Below are 6,000 nucleotides of genomic sequence, written 5' to 3' on the forward strand. Positions count from 1 at the left end.
GTAGCGGTAAAGGTACCGGAAGTGAAGCTGTTCCTATACCGCTACATGGCCCAAGTATAGAATACAAGGTAATAGTGCGAGGGTGACTTGTTGACTTGATGACAGGTCAACTGGTCGACTGGCTGACTGGGTGACAGGCCAACTGGTCGACTGGATGACTGGATGACAGGTCAACTGGTCGACTGGTTGACTGGATGACTGGATGACTGGCCAACTTGTTGACTGGATTACAGACCAACTTGTTGAATGGATGAAACAGACCAACTTGTTGACTGGATGACAGACCAACTTGTTGACTGGATGACAAACCAACTTGTTGACTGGATTACAGACCAACTTGTTGACTGGATGACAGACCAAATTGTTGACTGGATGACAGGCCGACTGGTCGACTGGATGACAGGTCGACTGGTCGACTGTACGACTGGATTGCAGGCCAACTTGTTGACTGGAGGACAGTTCGACTGGTCGACTGGATGACAGGTCGACTGGATGACAGGTCGACTATGTCGACTGGATGACATGATGACAGGTTGACTGGCTGACTGGATGACAGGTCGACTGGATGACAGGTCGACTGGTCGACTGGATGACAGGATGACAGGTCGACTGGTCGACTGGAGGACAGGTCGACTGGATGACCGGTTGTCCATATATCCAGTCGTATGTATTAATATAACACAGAACCAACCGTTAATTTCTGAATTAATTCACAGAGCAAACATTAAGAAGCTACGAAAATTGTTTTTTGCTTCAATGTTTGATATCTGTCACTTAAACTGGATTCAATTTCCTGTCATCGACCCAAACTGAACAAACTAACAATTTACATTGTCATATCCAGTTACAAGCGAAGCGTTTGAAATCTTTCTATAAAATATGTCCTGAAAAGGATGACTTCACAGCTGAAATTCGCCAGTTCTCTCGAACACGTAAGTACGCATTTTTCCATAGATTTCATTTGCTCCATTGCAAAAGACCAGAAGAGGCGCAGCACGACGGTCACGAGAAGCGTGGATTTATGTTACTGCGCCGTGTGATCTAGGCTTCAGGAACCCATAACCTATCCGACTCTGGTATCACACGTTACTAACATCGTATCATTATACTTTATAGGTTCAAACGCTGCATTATTGACAATGATTTGTAAGTTCTAATTTTTGCATTTCTAAATTGTGTCATTTTAAATTCATCATTTTCAGTTTATTATAATTTCTCGGTTGTAGTATTGAGTGCTAGTTTCTGATCGAATAATCATTTTCAAATTTCGGTTATTGCCAATTCGTGGAAAAACTTTACTGAGAGCCTTAGTGTCAGAGGGTAATCGCTCAATCGCGACCACGGGCTCACACGAGGTATACGGAGTCCCGCGAACCGGACACTCTCCGGACCGCGGACCGGACACTCTCAGGACTAGCCGAAGAAAGAATTAATTTCCAGTGAAATACTTAATGAATATCGATGAATCTGTATTCATATATCTCTATAGGTGAGTTGTATAGATTTGCGGTTCCACTGTGTGGAATATTTGTGTCTATTTGGGCCCTGGCTTCTGCCGAGGAAGAAAATGAAAACAAGCTGAGTGATGAGGCTTTGATGAGATCAATCCGCCGGTGCCTCAGTTCTGGTACTCAGTGCAGCGGCAACAACAGTTAAACACAACCATGTTTGAAAAATACCACAGACTTCTTTTCTTTATCTTATTTGTCTCATTATTTCTTTCGTTAAAAGGTATAATTTTCTGTACTGTGACTAAAAATTAGAAAATACGATTTCGTTTTACTTCAAGTTTATTGTTTGTGTGATTCACTTGGAGAAACAAGTTACACCTCGAATTAAAACGTTTCTATCTGTTTCTAAAATATCAGGATCCAGTTCCACAGTTCAGGACCCAGTTCCACAGTTCAGGACCCAGTTCCACAGTTCAGGACCCAGTTCCACAGTTTAGGACCCAGTTCCACAGTTCAGGATCCAGTTCCACAGTTTAGGACCCAGTTCCACAGTTCAGGACCCAGTTCCACAGTTCAGGACCCAGTTCCACAGTTCAGGACCCAGTTCCACAGTTCAGGACCCAGTTCCACAGTTCAGGACCCAGTTCCACAGTTCAGGATCCAGTTCCACAGCACTGGGGTCACTGGGGTCACAGTTCTGAATTCGGTTTTACACTCGTTCGTTAGAATTAGTTTAAATGAGGTGAATTTACAATAAACGTGGAATTTGAGTACCGTAAACCTGTGGAACTGACCGCAGTTCTCAGTTTTAGATCGCTGCTGCTGCTGCTGCTGCTGCTGCTGCTGCTGCTGCTGCTGCTGCTGCTGCTGATGATGATGATGATGATGATGCCGTTGCTGAGATGAAGGCGGGATGACATAAAGCGAGTATGGACCTGTATGTGATAGTTTGGGTCAGTTAATGGGACATGAATAGTTAGTGTAAGATGAGAGAGATTATTATCATCAATTGTTTCTACAGGAAACATAAAAACTGACTGGCACAACTTGTACACACGCAATGCGCGATCTATTTAATTAGTAGTTTCACTACTGAACGGATATAACACAGACTAATGTTTATTCTACACGATATAAACCTCTTGAATCATCTTCTAGTTAGTGGGAGGAAAACAATCCGTGTCCCGAGACACGGCGCCGTGAGTGGACCACCAAACGAATCCGTGTCCCGAGACACGGCGCCGTGAGTGGACCACCAAACGAATCCGTATCCCCAGACCCACAGCGGGCAGTTTTATATCGTCAGAAACTTTGGTGTTGAATGCATCAATTTCTAGCCCGAATCAACCACTATACCAATGTATCATAGATACTCATCGAGAAATTGATGTGAGAAGTTTAGAGCCATAGAGGCTGCAACATCACTAATGGACCTTCCTCGGAATAGCGAATTCTTTACAAATCTTATATCATATTTTGTATAGAATAAATACTGCGCTCCGCGACGCGAAACATTTAAAACATTTCAGAAATGAAAATTGCCGAGACATTTTATCACCATTGATGTATTTCTTTCATCTGTCGGCGTCTTGAGAAGCGAAATCAGACGGTGTGTTCAAATAACTCAGCGACCGCGCAATCGAAATCAATACAGAAATGATGGAATTTACATCTGAAGCGCTGCATTTAACTGTAAATCAAGAGTCGCCTGGTGCAAAATTAATACAGACCCCGCCGCAGAGAAATCAAACTAAATTCCATCTTATGAAGTGTCATTTTTTCAACAAGATGCCACGATTGAGAAGGTAACGAGAATCTGGAATTATGATATAATTAACACAGTTGTATCGCGAACACGTTCTTCTCGTTCGGCGATCAATTAATAACGAATCGTCGTCACGTGACTTCATCGAAGATTCGTGAATTAACAATAGAAATTTCCGCAATTGATCCGAAGGGTGAAATATAACATTCCGTGCTTCACGGGACTCTGATTATCACTATTACCCAGCCATCGCGTGACTTAATCTTCGATTCCCGTTTTAAAATACACAAATTTCGACGACACAAATTAGATATTTTTCCTCGGTGATGAGAGAGAGGGGGAAGAGAGAGAGGGAGGGAGAGGGGGAGCGGACCAGAGAATCTCTATCGCCTTCGGGTTTTCTAGTCATTAAATCAAAACGCTCGCGCGCCAGTGGTAGTTCTACTGGAGTTTGTAGAGATTTCGCGTGCGTCGTTTTCTAAATGATGATTTATGAAGCGTCTCTTTTTACTGAACACACAGAATACTCAATTGTCAATTGAGTTTAGCCGACTGTGGCGGTGGAGCGGAGAAGACCGAATTATCTGAATGCCAAACGCTTCAAACCGCATCTAAATACAGACTCCTCACTGATCAACCCCTGAATCAATATGTTTTTCCTATTTACATTTCGCAAATAAAGCGTTCGGATTTTCTGTAATGCGACGTTTGGAGCGAATAAAACCAGAATTGAATCTAAACCGAGACCGAGTTTTATTTGAATGAAGTTTGATGATTAAACATTGAATGAACGAATCTTTAAACTTTAAATTACTACGTACGTTTTCACCATATATATTCTGTAACCGCAAAAAATTGCAGAATTGTAGCTCATGACATGTGAAGCCATTGTACGTTCGCTTCATACTAGAGCCTGGCGCACCTGGCGCACCTGGCGCACCTGGCACACCTGGCGATAGCCGAATTTACTTCATGTCGAACGAAAAAAATCGTTCGTCCGCGGTTATAGGAGACAGAAAGGAGTCGCCGAGTATCAAATGCATAAAAGACACGGAACCGATCATCTCGATGAATTGATAATTTTAACAACTTGCATTCAGATTGTCGAGTGGGACACACGTTGACCAGCCAGGTGTCCGCGTGGACCAGCCAGATGTCCGCGTGGGCAAGTCAGGTGTCCGCATGGATCAGTCAGGTGTCCACGTGGACGAGTCAGGTATCCACCCGAGATAGAACGTTATACTCTTACAGTTGACTCGTTCGGTAAATAGGTCGGAACTATACACACACTCACACATACATGTATGTTCGATAGTGATAGATTACAACAAACATCATCTACTGCTGTGTAAATGCATCAATCGTTAATTGACAGTAAAATCAATCAGATGCTTGAATACTAAGTGCGCGTCACTTCTAAAAAACCACCGATTTTCCAGGTATTTAGAACAATTCATTTTATGATAAATTCGTCCTTGAAAACGAAATGAAACCATGAATTTAATTAGCGCTAAGGATTCTACATTTCACGCTTAAACACACAGTTTCTCGCAACTAGAGGCGCTTTTAGGAAAGTGGACTCGATCCAAATCTTACAGCATAATGGGACCAGGTTCTGGGGATTTTCCTGTAGATAGGATATTAGTAGGAACAGGATACGATTTCACGGTTCCACACTTTTCTTCGTGTTGATATTCAGTATTACATTTAACCTACTTTGAGTTCATTTCCAATGGCTTAACTCTAGGCTCAAAACTCAGAACCGCTATGAACTGTGGAACTGTAGAACTGCCCCCTGGTACACAACTTAAAAATTTCATCAATCGTTCACCGGAAGTGATGTATTATCACGATTTGAGTCGTTCTATAAAACTTCCTTCCAATCCCTCTCAACAAAACCTTGGTCTCATGTTTGCATTCAGTTAGTATATAGTCCTATAGAGACAGTCACTATAACAAGTGTGGACTAAATACTGAAACAACAGTACTGAGTTTGACTAATGGGTGACCACGCCCTTGTAAAGCCAGTATCGATAACGGAGAAGCAATTACACGCGTAATTAGAACCGCGCCGTTAATAGGATTGTAGTTAGTTAGATCTGTCATTTTCCCGTCGGAAACAGGGAAAAAATGTAATACTGTAGGGTAATTGAGAATAATTGGGACAGTAAGCTGCGAATAGTAGTATTCGTTGTGTTATAGTATAGGTTAATCAGATTCGTGAATGGCGACCTTCAACGCTACCCTGGCAATCGACAATTCCTCATATGGTAAGCGAGGATCCACCAGGTGTCGCTAGTAATAACTCGGTCTTCCGCGTTCAATTTATTCCACAATTCAGTCAATATTCAACGGATTTCTTTCAGATGAGTAGAAAATCACTGAGTAGAAGCAATGAATCCCATATATATTTGGGAGGTTCCTGTGATACTCCAGGTTTCGGGAGCCTAAATATTCAGTTAAAAGATCATTGATTCTGAACTGATATCAGCAATTGACGCTCGTCACGCCGTCTGGCGGCATAACGTTGCAGTTCACCGTTCCTTCAGGATGATCTTCATTCCGTGCCTGGGATTCCCATCACGTATTGAAATACAGATATAAAGACTATTGAGTTGTGTATTGTTGGGTACAAAAGGACGCGTCGCACGGTCGGGTGCCAGTACGGAGAACACACATGTGCATTTCTCATCTCGCACCTGTTTCTTTCAACTCGCACCTGTTACTACGTCTTATATCAATGACACGTTATAAGATACATTATATGTATACAACGGAACATCG

Source organism: Tubulanus polymorphus, chromosome 7, assembly GCF_964204645.1.
Source record: "Tubulanus polymorphus chromosome 7, tnTubPoly1.2, whole genome shotgun sequence".
Lineage (NCBI taxonomy): Eukaryota > Metazoa > Nemertea > Palaeonemertea > Tubulaniformes > Tubulanidae > Tubulanus > Tubulanus polymorphus.